At 43.6% G+C, this 16,040-nt stretch overlaps 1 protein-coding gene across 1 annotated transcript in view; it reads left to right on the top strand.

Annotated features, from left to right (window-relative positions):
• The first annotated feature begins 1,999 nt into the window (after positions 1-1,999).
• The window catches only part of LOC127430421 (gamma-aminobutyric acid receptor subunit alpha-3-like), a 293,420-nt gene continuing 279,379 nt past the window's right edge, over positions 2,000-16,040 (top strand). The window contains exon 1 of the mRNA XM_051680177.1: positions 2,000-2,082. The gene's annotated coding sequence lies outside the window, so the exon portion shown is untranslated. The remainder of the gene's footprint in view (positions 2,083-16,040) is intronic.

Below are 16,040 nucleotides of genomic sequence, written 5' to 3'. Positions count from 1 at the left end.
CCGGTTGCACTTTATAATAAGGTTCGTCTACATTTGTTAACATTAGTAAATACTTTATGTAAAATGAACTAACTATAAACTTTACATTTTTACAGTATTTATTAATCTTTGTTAATGTTAGTTAATAAAAATTCATTTGTTCATTGTTCTTTCATGTTAGTTCATAGTGAACTAACTAATGTTAACATATTATATATATATATATATATATATATATATATATATATATATATATATATATATATATATATATATATTATAAAATCTGCACACAAAAACTAAACATAAGCAGAATTTAAAAAAATAAATAAATAAATAAATAAATAAAAAACATATTAATGCTGGAAAGTAAAAAAATAAATAATAATAATAATAAAAAAAAGGCCAAAAGGGCTTATACAAAGAACTTTCCCACAAATCAAAGTTTGAATGAAATGAACTAAGTTCTTATTTTGTACAGAAATTAAGGAACAATAAGTAAATAATTAATAAAATAAATAAATAAATAAAAAAAAGACATAACAATCAAACAAAGAAATTTGTTTCGGTAACGATGAAGAGTTATTGCGAAACAAGAAACCTTTTGAGCATTAATAAAAAAAATAAAAAAATAAAAAGTAGTGAATTGCATTTTTGTATTTTTTTTATTACAGAGGCAGTCAGTTCCAAAGAGACGGCCCTTTATATGAAATTGCAAATTGACCAAGAGGCATCCTGAAAAAATAAAATAAAATAAATAAAAAAATAAGTTTTCTGAAGATCTTGTTTTGTGATGATGTATCTGGGAGATTAACTGAGCAATATTTTTAAATAAGTCTGGCAAAACATTTTTATTTTGAAAGAAAAAGGACATACTTGTAGGTGATTAATTTAATAAACATTAAGAATTTGCATCTTCTGAAAAAAGTGGAAGGGAGGTTCCTTGAAGATGAGATGCCATTCTAACAAATCGTGTCTAGAGAACTTATAAACAAGCTAGCCCAAATTATGTTACAGTATGACAAATAAGGGTACATCAAACAGGGGCGGGTTTACGATTTCTGAGGCCCCAAGCAACGGACCAACCCGGGGCCCCATTTCGAAAAATTAGTAACAGTATTGTAATAGTAAACATACACAGTGGCCCCTCAGCACACTAGAGCAGAAGATGAAAATTATTGCTGTTTATCAATTGCTGAAACTTTGCTTGGTGCAGAACAATCTGGAATAATGTTAAACATTGTAACAGTCAACTCTTTACAACCTGAACTTGTTCAAAAACGTTAAATATTTTAAACACTTGCGATAAAAACAATCTAGACGCAGCGCAAGAACTGAAACAGAACGCAGGTGTCTCGACATGCGTTTTTGAGACCTTTAGTTCTTTTTAAATTGACAGGGTATCTAAAAATGTGCCGGTCCTGCGTGAGACACTGAAGAAACAGCCAGAGGCGGTATAGCAGTCAAGGACGTTTGTCCAGCGCGTGTTTACATAGAAAAACAATGAAAAAACAGAGTAGACGCACGCAAAAACACGCTCGGTGTGAACGGCCCCTGACTCATCCGTTCGCAACCATAACCCAAAGTCCTACTGACCCGGACCCGGCGGCTTCGTGAACTTTTCTGAGACCGCAGACAACAGCATAACCGCGTTTGTACTCAGAAAAACATGTCACCCCCCAAGCGGTTTTTACGGAGCTTTCCTACCCGACGTCCGGGGCCCCACGCAATTGCGTGGTGGTTAAAACCGCTTCTGCCGCTCAGTGCTGCTGCACTCGCTACTGTTCATCGGTGGTCCCCTACCCATGTGCCTCTACACTATCTGCCGCGAAGGTTTTTAAACCCTCCTTCGAGCGGGAAATTTGCCGCCAACCAGCACCAATCTGCGCGTGAGAAGAGGAGGGGCGGGAAGGTTAGTTTGAAGAGGGCAGGCTTTCCAACGTTACTACCCTCATTTCAGCACCACAGGCAAATACTTAAAAATTCACGCATTGGACATAAAGAATTTCCTGGAAAATAAGTGGAAACACGGAGGGGAAGAGCAACTGCCAGAGCTCAGAAAGTGTCTGAAGTCGGTTGGGAAAAGAAAAGGATTTATCTCTGGTGAGGTGCATTTCATGTTATAATGACTGAATGGTGCGTAAAATGCTTGGCATATAGAGTTGGAGAGAGGGAAACGGCGTTAAAGACACGTCCTTGTAAAACCCCGCGGTGTTTTATTCACGGATAAGTGTGTTTTTGTGAGAAGCACGTCATTTGTCTGAAGGTTTAACAGGTTTCCTTTCGACACAGTGGACTACAGATGCGCTGAGGTGAACCTGACCAGGCAGCAAGAGCTTATCACAGGCAAGACTGACGAATCTTAGAGGAGATATCACTCAAATCATTTCACAGAAATTGTTTTGGAAGGCTGTTTTCTTATTTCTTCCATTCAATAAGCCGGATTTTCATTTACTCAATCGATCAGTTTCTCATTCACACTATTTTAATTACGAATGATGCGACATAAATATGGCTTTACTGAGGTAAAAGTGAACGTGTTTTTTTACTCTTTGAGGTTTGGCTTTATAATCGCATATTTAATGGGGACGGTGGAAGAAAATTAATTGCAGATGTCACGATGCATAAGCTTAACATTGATTTCGGTTAGCCTGTTTCGATAAGAAAGTCTGATTTATTTGGATAGAAACATGACTTTTCTTCATATGCTTAACTTAAATAAAATGAATGAATTCGTTCACGCGCTGTAAAATAAACTATAGCTTTGTGTCGGAAATGTGATTTGTCACGTCACGCAATTGAATTGATAACAGTTCCTATGTGCGTTAAGTGTAGTTTAGTCTGTCTGCTGATTTTAATATCGTGACAAATGGCTTAAGTCAAAATATTTTCCCACGATTTTATGGTAATATACTGTATATATATATATACAGTATATATATATATATATATATATATATATATATATATATATATATATATATATATATATATATAGTCTGCACGAAGTTATTAAATGCGCTCAACAGCAGAGATCTAATGCAACCGGTTCCTAATACAAGTGAGCTTGCTTTTGAATGGATGGGAGACCTGAGCCTTTTTACTGAGAGAGAGAGAGAGAGAGAGAGAGAGAGAGAGAGAGAGAGAGAGAGAGAGAGAGAGAGAGAGAGAGAGAGAGTGAGTGAGTGAGTGAGTCGGCAAACATAAAACATGTTGGTTATATATGAATACACCTTATGGTCCTATAGTTATATGTTGCTTTTTAAACCCCTTTGTCCTTTATCAAACCTTTTGTTTCACTTTACGTCAAAATGTTAAAGAAATTGTTCCCCCAAAGACGACAAACGTTAAACTTGGTAAGACATATCTTGAGGTGTTTGAATGCGCACAAGTAAGATTTTGCATAATTTTTATGGTCTTTTGTCTTATGTTTGATTCGGAAAGTATAAAAGTGAAAAAAACGATAGGAAAAACAGATTTTGGTTTCTATCGTATTTGTAGTAAAATCATAACCACTGTTTTGCTACAGTAACCATATTTTAACCATGATATTTGTGGTAAAACCATAGATAAAATACAGGAAAACCAAAAGTATTGTAATAAAAATCATAATAAATTATGCACAAAAAAAAAAAAAAAAAAAAAAAACATGGTTAGTTTTAGTGTAATAACAATACCCTTTACTTTTTTGCTTGCTTGTTTGTTTGATTTTTACACTAACCTAGAGTTAATTATAGTTACATCGCCATAGTGATCTATAGTCAATTTTGGTACATGTACCATTGTTTTTAAAACCATGGTTCTTGCTACCAAATTTTTTTTTTACTACAGAGTTTTAGTATAGTGAAACCATGGTTTATTTCCTTAAGGGCATGTGTAAAACAGATCTGTTTTTTCGACCAATGAGTTGTTTCGACTAATTTTATGCTATTTTAATCATTTCACGGTAGAAAGTCATATGGGTTTGGAATGACTTGAGAGTGAGTAAATGGTGAGGGAATTTTCTTTTTTTTGGTAGCTCTATAACAATCCTTTTAACTGGTGGAGGCTGGTGAAAAATGGTCCTAAGATCTGGAAATGGAAAAGGGAATAGGAAATACCAATCAAGAACAAATATTTCTCAGTTTGAACAGAGTTGACGTTTCATTTGTGTTGGGCACAGAAGAGAACAGTATTACAAGCAACAACCAAGGGTTTTAACACTAGTTTATGTTTTGTAATCTAATATGCATTTTAAAAGGCTATAGAATAGGAGCCAGCAGTAAGAGAAATTAACTCATATCACATTGTGTCTTGCACATCTGCGGTCTGTGTGTAGTCAGACCCCTGAGAGACAGGCATGAAGAAAAACAGCTGTGAAATGAGCTGGAACAGATTGAAAACCATACTAAAGATTTGAAGACAATAGCCCAGATCTCATGGCAAAACCATAGTCATAAATGCAGTGGCAGATAAGAAACATGGCAGGTTAAGTGTTGGAAACTGGAGGTCAGTGAGCTCCAGAAGACTCCTCCCTCAAGGGAGCCATTTTCAGCTAGCCTGTGAGCTCCGCTCAGCCTGACTTACAATTGTAGCTCAAAATATAGTGTTCAGAGTGAGAAAATAAGACTTCTGCAAAACCGATAGTAGTTGGCAACAGTTTGGGTGAAAAGGTGTACATTGCTCAATCACATCCACTCACTCTTTAGTTTTGGATCCGCTCATTTCCAGGAAAGATTAATGCACTGCATTAGTGCTTCACTTGAAAAGAAAGGTGCCAAAGTGATTAAAGTTACTGGGAGGCATTTTTAGTTTGTACTGTTGTTCGTCACAACTATCCATTATTCTTGACATCAAGTTCACCAGACATCAAAACTGCTTGTCTTTTGTCAGGCAACTGAAATTTGCATACTAAAATTGAATTCATTTTCATTTATTTATTTATTTATTTATTAATTAAGGTGGAGTCAATGCTATTCTAGAATTATGGACCCTCTCCGGGTGTCTCTGACATTTGACCACATGTCTAAATCGAAATGAGCCATAACTCATCAGCCATGGACTGCAAGTTACTGTTATTAACCTTGTCCTTCCCTTTACACTTTGTTTTCAATATCCAATAGAAAGAGTGAAGCATATAACAATATGACTTCTTAACTGTGACTATTTCTGACTTCTGCCTCTCATGTGCATGGAGCTCAGAGCCTCTTTCACATTTGCCAGCTCTGCTGGTGAAAAATCCAGATTTACACATCAAACTGGGATGACTGAAGAAAAGTGTTGCCTTTTTTTCATGCAGGGAAAAAAAGAAGCCTTAGTGTTTGGTATTCCTGGATGACTCAGCAGTTTTGACACTTCAGAAGTGGGATTATTTGACAATCCTCATTGAAATTTGCATGTGGTCAGCATGCTGGAGGAATACACAAAGGAGAGTGTTCTAGCTAGACAGTCAAATTTATGCATTCAGATATCTCAGGCGAGACTTGGCCAGGTCATCCCTGCTGAAATAACCAGCATATATGGTCACCATCATAGAGTATTTTGTGTTTTAAAATCTGGTCCACAAAATGGGTCACTGGTGTGCTTGTGTTTTGTTCCAACATGGCTTTTTGACTAGCTTAAGCTTAATTTACAGTATCTTTCATACTTCCTCTTATTACTTCACCGTGACTTGGTGGGCCAAGGTGCTGAAGACCAAAAAGGTGTTGCTGACATGTAAATGTGGGCACTCATGTTTTAATTTGGGGTTCTGATGTCAGAAATCCAATGAGTTCAGAACAAACCATTTTTGCGGCTTAATTTCAATAGGCCTTTATTACAGTTTGCATGTTGTCACATCCGGCTCTGAATAGTTCAGTAATATATGTGTATAACTACTCTTGTTTGTACTATATTTATGCATTCCTCTAATAAGAAACTTACTTATAGGCAACTCTGTGAAGTGCTGCCTAATCACATACATGCTCTCTTTCAAACCATAAAATAACATAACACTGTTTTTCTTTGCTTCATCATCTCTGAGTAATGATTGGAAGGTGAGGTAGTTCTGTTAAATGAAGTATTTGAGATGAATTGACCATAATAATTCTGCACTATGGGCACTGCCATTGAAACTGCCTGCAGCGGAAGATGTTATACGCTACAAAGCGAAGCGTCCGCTGTGCAAACGCAGAAGTGTGATAAAGGCTTATAGATGGACTTTTTGGATTGGGAAGAAAATGTACACTGTGTTTTTAAAGTACATTCAGTTATTTATTTCAAAAGGATGAGAACAAAGTGTGATATGACCATCATATGTATAATTTCATCTCAACAATCTCATCTGTGACAAAGATACAATTCACTTATCATACTTGTCTTGGTTTTTATTTTTATTTTTTTATTTATTATTGCACATTTTGCAAACATCAGACATTTTTGACTCTATAGATCTTTTTGAAAATACAGTAGAGCGCAACAGTCCCCACCCAATTTTTCAGCCGTCTTGGTTCCAGAAGTATTTTTCCCATTCATTTGTTCCAAAGGGATTCCATAATATATTTCATAAAAGATTTCTAAGCCATAAACTAAACCAACCAGCTCTGAGGTGAATCCCAACATTACAAACTTTGATTTGAAGCAAAAAAGTATTTGAAAATCGGAAAAAATACAAAAGTGTACAAGATTGTGTACTTAATGTATTTAATCAGGGAATGAACTACAACCCAGTGAAGCAATGTGAATAATGTAATCAATTAAAAATGGTTTCAAGTTGTTGATTATAAGTATAGAAAGAATATATTTGAACTTTACTGCAAAATATTCAGATATACTGTATACATACATGTATATAAACATACAGTATAAGTAGTTTGAAAGTGAAGGGAGCCAGTCTTGATTGCGTTATTCACAGTTTGTCATGAAAGTAAGCAGTTGCTGCTGGGCTCTTTTGCGATCCTCTTTTCAGGATTATGGGTAGTGTAGTCAGGGCTGTTTCTGAGCATATGGGGACCCTAAGCAAATTCCTACTTGAAGAATTTATCAATAAAATAACAAAAAATTAACAATAAATTAACCAAAAATAACTATACAAATTAACAATAAATAATGACTATAAGTAACAATAAATAATAATATATAACGGAAATATCACCTTCAACATGCAACCAATAGAACGGCTGTTGTGCATTATTGCTCAACAGAATTCCTTCCAAATCGGGCCACAAGGTGGCCCCCTATAACTAATTGAGCCATAACAGCTGCCTGAGTCTTACTCACAGCTTTTAGTATATATATATATATATATATATATATATAAAACCTTGATTTAAAGGGCCCCCTGGTGGCTCGGGGGCCCTAAGTGGCCGCTTGTACCACTTATAGATAGAAAAGGAGTTTAGTTCTTCACCAGGAATTGTGCTATTCAGTTTATTTTTTTTTTATTTTTTTTTTTTTATTTTTTTTTGTAAGAAATTAAATTGAAATAATGTGAACTGATGGCTTCAACAGAAGAATATAGTGTAGAATGTCCATCTCAAAGCTCACGGTAGGTCTGTCTTTATCGGTTTTTAAGTTTAATCAAATCAATTCAGCTATGGAGAAATTGAATGGGCTTTTTACTTTCGAAACCAGACTGTTGCGCTCCACAGAAACAAGTCATAACGTCCTGGTTACTTGCGTAACCTCCGTTCCCTGATGGAGGGAACGAGACGTGTCGATGTTGTGACACTAGGGGTCACTCTTGGGAGCCTGAGACACCTCTGGTCTTTGATAAAAGGCCAATGAAAATTGGCGAGTGGTATTTGCATACCACTCCCCCGGAAATACGGGTATAAAAGGAGCTGGTATGCAACCACTCATTCAGGTTTTGTGCTGAGGAGCCGAGACAAGGTCCCAGCCATTTCAGCGGGTAGTTCAGTGTTATGGCAGGAGGGACACAACATCTCGTTCCCTCCATCAGGGAATGGAGGTTACGCAAGTAACCGGGACGTTCCCTATCTGTCATTCACTCAACGTTGTGTCGATGTAGTGACACTAGGGGTCCCTATACGAAACGCCGCGACTGGCTGAACTGTGTTACATGAACTGGCGGTGTGTGATGGGTAGACCACTGTGTGCCTCGTAGCCAGTGCACCAGGCCGACATGTAACCTCCCCCAACACTGTTATGAGTGTCACACGGCCCTTTGGGGACAAGTCGACTGCCCAAAAGATAGAGACAGGCTAGCCGAGTCGTGGCCTCTTATCCCCTTTTTTTTTCCTCTCCCCCCAAAAAAAGGAATTAACCGACTAGGGCCACCAGGTCTACGTTGGGGGGGGGGGGTGTCACTCCCAAGGGGAAGACACCGTGGAGACCACACCCCGCCCAAAGGGGGGAGGAGTTTCTACAAGCATGGTGACTGGGGCAGAGAGGCCTCTGCCCAAGGAAGACACAGTTTACCAACAGGGAAACGAATTAGCGAAAGATATACGTCGCATGGGGTTACCTACGGAGAACCACCACATGCGGAGCACCTACCCCAGTACAGGGCTTAGTTAGCATGTGTACTGGGCCGGCAGCGAGTTTCTCCGCAAACTCGTCTGCCACAGGGCTCGGAGGAAATGAACTAGGGAACACAGTTTGTGAACACTATTGGGAGTCAACAGCGCACATCTTCAGCTCAGGGGAGGTGAAAGGCGCTATGTGCAAGCGATACACCTGGCCAACTGTCCCGGAATTACCTGCGTGACACTACAGGGGACGAAACCGGTTCCTCCCGAGATTGTAGAACCTCGCAAAGGTGTTGGGTGTTGCCCAGCCCGCTGCTCTTCAAATGTCTGTTAGAGAGGCGCCACTGGTCAAGACCCAGGAGGCCACTACACCCCTGCTAGAATGGGCTCGTAGCCCTACCGGGGGCGGCACGTTCTGGGCGTGATATGCCATTGTTATGGTGTCAATGAGCCAGTGGGCGATCCTCTGCTTGGAGACAGCGCTTCCTTTCCGCTGTCCACCAAAGCAGACAAAGAGCTGCTCAGAGACTCTAAAGCTCTACGTGTGTTCCAAATAGATGCGTAAAGCGCGCACCGGACACAGCAACATCAGGGCTGGGTCTGCCTCCTCCTGGGGCAGCGCTTTCAGGTTCACCACCTGGTCCCTAAAGGGGGTCGTGGGAACCTTGGGCACATAGCCCGGTCGGGGTCTCAGGATCATGTGAGAGTAGCCCGGACCGAACTCCAGGCACGTTTCACTGACAGAGAACGCTTGCAGGTCTCCTACCCTCTTGATGGAAGTGAGGGCAGTCAGGAGGGCAGCCTTCAAAGAGAGTGCCTTAAGCTCAGCTGACTGCAAGGGCTCAAGGGGGGCTCTCTGTAGACCCTGAAGAACTACAGAGAGGTCCCATGAGGGAACGAGGCGCAATCTGAAGGGATTCAACCTCCTGGCGGCTCTCAGGAACTTGATCAGGTCGTGCTGATATTGACTTACCGTCTATGTCGTGGTGTGCCGCTATAGTGGCTACATACACCTTCAAGGTGGAGGGGGACAGCCACCCTTCCAACCTCTCCTGCAGGAAGGAAAGCACCGATCCAACTGCACATCTCTGGGGGTCTTAGCGTCGGGAAGAACACCACTTAGCGAACAGACGCCACTTAAAGGCATACAGGCTCCTCGTAGAGGGGGCCCTAGCCTGAGTGATCGTGTCTACCACCACGGGTAGTAGACTGCTTAAGTCTTCCGCGTCCCGTCCAGGGGCCAGACATGGAGATTCCAGAGGTCTGGTCGCAGGTGCCAGATGGTACCCCATCCCTGAGAAAGAAGGTCCTTCCTCAGGGGAATTTGGGGGGCTGTTGCGAGGAGCGTGAGGTCCGAGAACCACATCTGGGTGGGCCAGTAGGGTGCTACCAGGACGACCTGCTCCTCGTCCTCCCTGACCTTGCACAGGGTCTGTGCAAGTAGGCTCATGGGGGAAACGCATATTTGCGAAGTCCAGGGGGCCAGCTGTATGCCAGCGCTTCTATACCGAGAGGTGCCTCGGTCAGGGCGTACCAGAGCGGGCAGTGGGAGGATTCTTGGGAGGCGAACAGGTCTACCTGTGCCTGCCCAAATCGACTCCAAATCAGCTGGACCACCTGAGGGTGGAGTCACCACTCTCCCCTGAGGATAACCTGCCATGACAGCACTTCTGCTGCAGTGTTGAGGTCGCCTGGGATGTGAGTGGCTCGCAGCAACTTGAGGTGCTGCTGACTCCAGAGGAGGAGACGGCGGGTGAGTTGTGACATACAACGGGGGCGCAGACTGCCTTGAAGGTTGACATATGCTACCGTTGCTGTGTTGTCTGTCCGAACTAACACATGCTTGCCCTGGATCAATGGCCGAAACCTCCGCAGGGCGAGCAGAATTGCCAGCAACTCGAGGCAGTTGATGTGCCAACGCAGCCGCGGGCCCGTCCATAAGCCGGCGGCTGCATGCCCGTTGCATACAGCACCATAGCCCGTTTAGGTGGCATCTGTCGTAACCACAACACGCCTGGAGACCTGCTCTAGGGGAACGCCTGCCCATAGAAACGTGAGATCAGTCCAAGGGCTGGAGAGGCGGTGACAGATCGGCATGATGGCCACGCGTTGTGTCCCACGGCGCCATGCCCGACTCGAGTCTGAAGCCAGTACTGAAGTGGTCTCATATGCATCAACCCGAGCGGAGTGGCCACCGCTGAGGATGCCATATGCCCCAGGAGCCTCTGAAAGAGTTTCAGTGGAACCGCTATTTTCAGTCTGAACGCCTTCAAACAGGTCAGCACTGACTGTGCGCGCTCATTCGTGAGGCGCGCCGTCAACGAGACTGGGTCCATCTCCAAACCGAGAAAAGAGATGCTCTGAACCGGGAGGAGCTTGCTCTTTTCCCAGTTGACCCGAAGCCCTAGTCGGCTGAGGTGTGAGAGCACCAGGTCCCTGTGTGCACACAACACATCCTGAGAGTGAGCTAGGATTAGCCAATCATTGACATAGTTGAGGATGCGAATGCCCACTTCCCTTAACAGGGCAAGGGCTGCCTCTGCGACCTTCGTGAAGACGAGAGGGGACAAGGACAGGCCAAAAGGGAGGACCTTGTACTGATACGCCCGCTCCTCGAATGTAAACCGCAGGAAGGGTCTGTTTCGAGGTAGAATCGAGACGTGGAAGTACGCGTCCTTCAGGACCAATCTTGATGCCGGACGCTCGCCAGAATGTGTTTTTGCATCAGCATCTTGAACGGGAGTCTGTGTAAAGCCCAGTTCAGTACTTGCAGGTCCAAGATTGGCTGCAACCCACTGCCTTTGTTCGGTACAATGAATTAGGGGCTTTAAAACCCTTTCTTCATCTCGGCCGGAGGGACAGGCTCTATCGCATCCTTCCGTAGGAGGGTAGCAATCTCCGCGCATTGAGGCACCCCCGGAACAGCCTGGGACGGGGGAGTAAGAGGCCTCTCCTCATGACCTGTGGAGACCGCCAAAATGGAATGGTGGATGGTGTTCGTGATGACGGCCGTGCACACCGGGTATGTGACCCAGGGAACGAGGGAACCGCTCTTTTGCTGAACTGTTGGGTACCGCAGCCACTTGGGCATGCGGCGAAATTAAATGAAAAGGCAACAAAAGATTCTCCTCCCGGCCCTCCACCGGGGGATGGAGTGGTCTGCTTACCAGCTCCAAGGCAGCGGGTTTTGTTGTCCCTGGGTCACCCATCTCAGGGGCACTTCGAAGCCTTTTGTGGGTTCTTGGCGGCCGGCCATGAGATGGGTGGCCTCTGCTTCCTGCGGTGGGCTCCATGCCGGTGCCGGGCCGAAGGGGCAGGCTGCGGCGGAGCCGGTGCAGTCACCGCAGGGGGACGCCCTTGGTGACAAGCAGGTGGGGTGCGGGATCTTGAGCCGCGCCTGGGCAGGATGTGCCAGATAGCCTCCGTCTGCTGCTTCACCGTCGAGAACTGCTGGGCAAAGTCCTCGACGGTGTCACCGAATAGGCCAACCTGGGAAATGGGGGCAGCAAGGAACCATGCCTTGTCGGCCTCACCCATCTCAACCAGGTTGAGCCAAAGGTGGCGCTCCTGGACCACCAAGGTGGATATTGCCTGCCCGAGAGACCGCACCGTGACCTTCATCGCCCGGAGAGCGAGGTCGGTCGCTGAGCGCAGCTCCTGCATCAAATCTGGGGCGGAAATACCCTAGTGCAGTTCCTTTAGCGCCTTGGCTTGGTGGACTTGCAGGAGAGCCATGGCGTGCAGGGTGGATGCGGCTTGTCCAGCGGCACTGTAGGCTTTGGCCGTCAGGGACGACATAAACCTACAGGCCTTGGACGGGAGCTTTGGCACCCGCGCCAGGTGGCGGCGTTCTGCGGGCAGAGATCCACCGGGGGAATCGCCGAATAGCCCCTGGCCGCCCCACCATCGAGGGTAGTGAGGGCAGGGGAGCTGAAAGATCGGGACCAGGCAGTCAAAGGTGCCTCCCATGACCTTGTCAGCTCCTCGTGCACTTCCGGGAAGAAAGGAACTTGAGCGGGGCGTGGCTGCTTTGAGCGGCGCCGCGAGCCCAGGAACCAATCATCGAGCCGCGAGGGTTCAGGGGAGAGCGGAAGGTTCCACTCTTGCCCGACGCTCGCGGCTGCCCGGAAAAGCATGTCCATCATTCCGCGTCAGCCTGTGACTGGGTGACTGTACCCGAGGGGGGAACCCAGCTGAGGCTTCCGCATATGACTGGACGAGCCCGCTCTCCGATGCTGCGCTCGAGAGCTCATCAGCTTCGCGGGCTCCGAACAAGAGGTTGAACTTGCCGTGAGACAAGCCGGCGGACTCATCCGGAAGCCCGATCGGGGAAGACGAGCATGCTGGGGAATGGGAGGTCCGTGGGGGGATACCCGGCGGAGGTGGTCCCATTGGGGTCCCCAAATCGCCCCCAGTGCTAGCCGCGCTGGCCTCATACCCGTAGGTAGAAGGACCGAGGCTGGGAGCCACTGGGGTGGCTTGCTTTCTTAAGAAAGAAAGCCGCGACCACAACGTTGCCATGGTCATGTTCTCGCAATGAGTACATGATCCATCCACGAACGCTGTCTCCACATGGGTCGTGACCAGACACGAAAGACAGCGATCGTGACCATCAGAAGTTGAGAGATAACGACCGCAACCAGGAGTAACACACAAACGAAAAGGCATCTTTAAAAAGATGCGTCTTTAAAAAGACGTTCTGTGTGTGCCGCTCTTTTAGAGAAATATACTCTTTTAGAAAAATATACTCACTCATTTCTGCCGAAGTGCCCAGGGGCGTTCTCTGCAGTGCACCAGTGCAGAGGAGGGAGAAGCCGCTGAAATGTGCCATCAGATCCAGCAGAGGTGAATGAACAGTCAGCTCAGTAAACATTGACCGTTCGGCTCCGAAGAGAAAATCTGAATGAGTGGTTGCATACCAGCTCCTTTTATACCCGTATGTCCGGGGGAGTGGTATGCAAATACCACTCGCCAATTTTCATTGGCCTTTTATCAAAGACCAGAGGTGTCTCGGGCTCCCAAGAGTGACCCCACAACGTCGAGTGAGTGACAGATAGGGAACCAAGATTATTAGCATACCCTATAGTAGACTGGTTTACTTTGATACCATTATGGAGTTAGAGATGTCATCATGAGCTATAATCACTGTCTCATTCGAGGAATAACCAGAAAGGACAGTAGAGCCGGGGGTTAATAGGTTTTGAGAGGAGGTAAACTAGGTGAGCCTTTTTAATGGCAAGAAGCCTCTGAGGGGCCTGTCAAGAGCTTATCACTCACTAGTACAAGCAGTGAGCAGACAGCTATATGTGAAAGGGAGGGGGAAAAGGCGAGGGTTAGCCTAAAGCGCTCATGACTCTTAACCAGGCTGCAAAATGGCTCACAATGATTCACCTCTTGTCCTTAAGGAGCTGTTGTGCAAAAGTGCTGCTTAAGTTTAGCCATTTTGTTTAGATTTTCAAATTTTTGCGAAAATCAAGTTATGGTATTTGATTTCCGCCACTGCCGGCTTTCATGATTTAAAAGTAGCTGTCACCAGAGTCCATATCATCAACGAAAGTACTGACAAAGTGTTTTTTGATTTCGTTAACATTAACAAAGATGTAAAAGAAAATAGGGTAATTAAACCTTTGAGCTTTTTTTTTATTTTATTTTGTTTTGAGTAGATAATGAAGCAAACATACAGGGGAACTAAGCTATGTGCTAATCAGAATGCATATCCTGCGTTGTGAATAAGCCATTGCTGTAACAATGCGTTATATGCAACGTAAAATACTAAACAGACTTTAAAACACAGAAAATTAACATCACAGATCATTTTTTTCTAAAAACATGAAGAATCCACAACACACTAACTATATCTAAAACTTTACAACACTCATTATATGCTATTATTTCTGAAACTTAGGCCTGTTTTCACAAGGTCTAAAGATGATACATGTTTAAAATTATAAATGTTTGTTTTAAAAAAATGTTTGAATATTTGGTTCAGGTTTCGACTGTTACAGTTTGACTTTTTTGCCATACTGATCATTATTAAATGTTAGCCTAATATAAACGTTACTTTCATTGAGTAAAAATGTCTAAAATTAAGAAATATGACATGACGAAATATTGATTACATTTAGGTTAAAGGACATTTCTGTCAAAAGACAAAAATTATGACTAAAACAGAAATTTGTTTAAAAATTAACACTAGTTGTCACATTTTGTTTGGCAGATGGGCACATTTACCTGCACACCAATATGACTGTAACTTCCAAAAGTCAATTTATTCAAAAATTTCAACAACACAAGAAATCTGAGTTTGCACGAGACTTGAAATCATCAGTTTATTCTCTGCTTTTGACATCAAGAAGTAATCAGCACAGATTGGGTAACCCTTTAAAGGCATAAATCTACCTTTGTAGATCAGTTTATTCTTAAACCGTTTATGACCTTACACCGATAAAGCTGTTCAAGGCGTTTACATGACCACGCATGTGGTCAGCCTTTTGAGCATAATAGGTGTAAGATTGTGCATGTGAACGTGCTCACCGTCTATTATAGTAGCTTCAAGGGGAGGTTTTTTCTTCAAATGAGGCAAATCACATCAAATAAATGTTTATAACCTTCAGTTTGAAAGGGACATGCCCTCATCAAGCAAGTCTTTTTTTTTTTTCTTTGTTCAGTTTTTTATTGACAGCTGAACTTGAAGTTGAAGATGAAAACAGTAGACTTGCAAAGTCAAAGATAAGGACTGAATTAATTTTAGGTCAAGCAAATCGAGGTCACAGCCTGACTTTCTCCCCATAGCCTAACTTTATCTTCTTCACAGACTTTCTGTGGCTGCTCGCTCACAGGCATTTAATGACTTAGACTGGATAAAAATTCAGCCCACTACCCATTATGGGCTTCGGGCACAGCGGTGGATGTTCACTCAAACCTCTAACATTTCTCTACCTTTCACTCGTCTGGTCCTATGGCTGCACTAGCCTCGTTAACTATGTGTTGACTGCACCACACTCATTTTCACTTGCCTGCCGGAGCCTTTTTACTTCCCATTTCGAACCTATTAATCATCTCCCCACTCATCGTTTCAGTTATGTCAGTTGGGATTGGAGGCGAGCCAGATTGTGGACGATAATGATTTTTATGTATTATGATTTCAATTGGCATTTATCAGAATGAGAGATGAGTTGCAGATTGCATTAGCTATTGATCAAACCTGAGGGATCAAATGTGGATGGTAGGTTATCAGATTGAAGTGTCTGGAATTGGTATAATATCACAAGACTGTTGGCTAACAGATAAGTTGTTTACACAGTGTGTAGAGATGATGGCAGAGAACTTGAAACCAAAGGAGAGATAATGCGTAGTGACACACATGGCACTTGACTGATGGTATTGATAAGTCATGAATCCCACAAGAGCACAGGCATCTTGTGTTTTGTTTACCTTTTATGTGACAGTCATCAGTGAGGCTACAATGTAAGAACATAGAGGACTCTCTTTTCCTCAGTGGCTGTTACACCTAACTTTAGTTTTGGTCAACTTTACATTTACACTGTTGTTTTTGGAACCCAGCCAACCAGAATAAGTAAGGGATAATCCATGGTTAGGTGTGCGTTAAATTAT

Source organism: Myxocyprinus asiaticus, chromosome 40 (genome assembly GCF_019703515.2).
Source record: "Myxocyprinus asiaticus isolate MX2 ecotype Aquarium Trade chromosome 40, UBuf_Myxa_2, whole genome shotgun sequence".
Lineage (NCBI taxonomy): Eukaryota > Metazoa > Chordata > Actinopteri > Cypriniformes > Catostomidae > Myxocyprinus > Myxocyprinus asiaticus.
The sequence above is the reverse complement of the archived record's forward strand: the minus strand, read 5'-3'. Positions and strand labels throughout refer to the sequence as shown.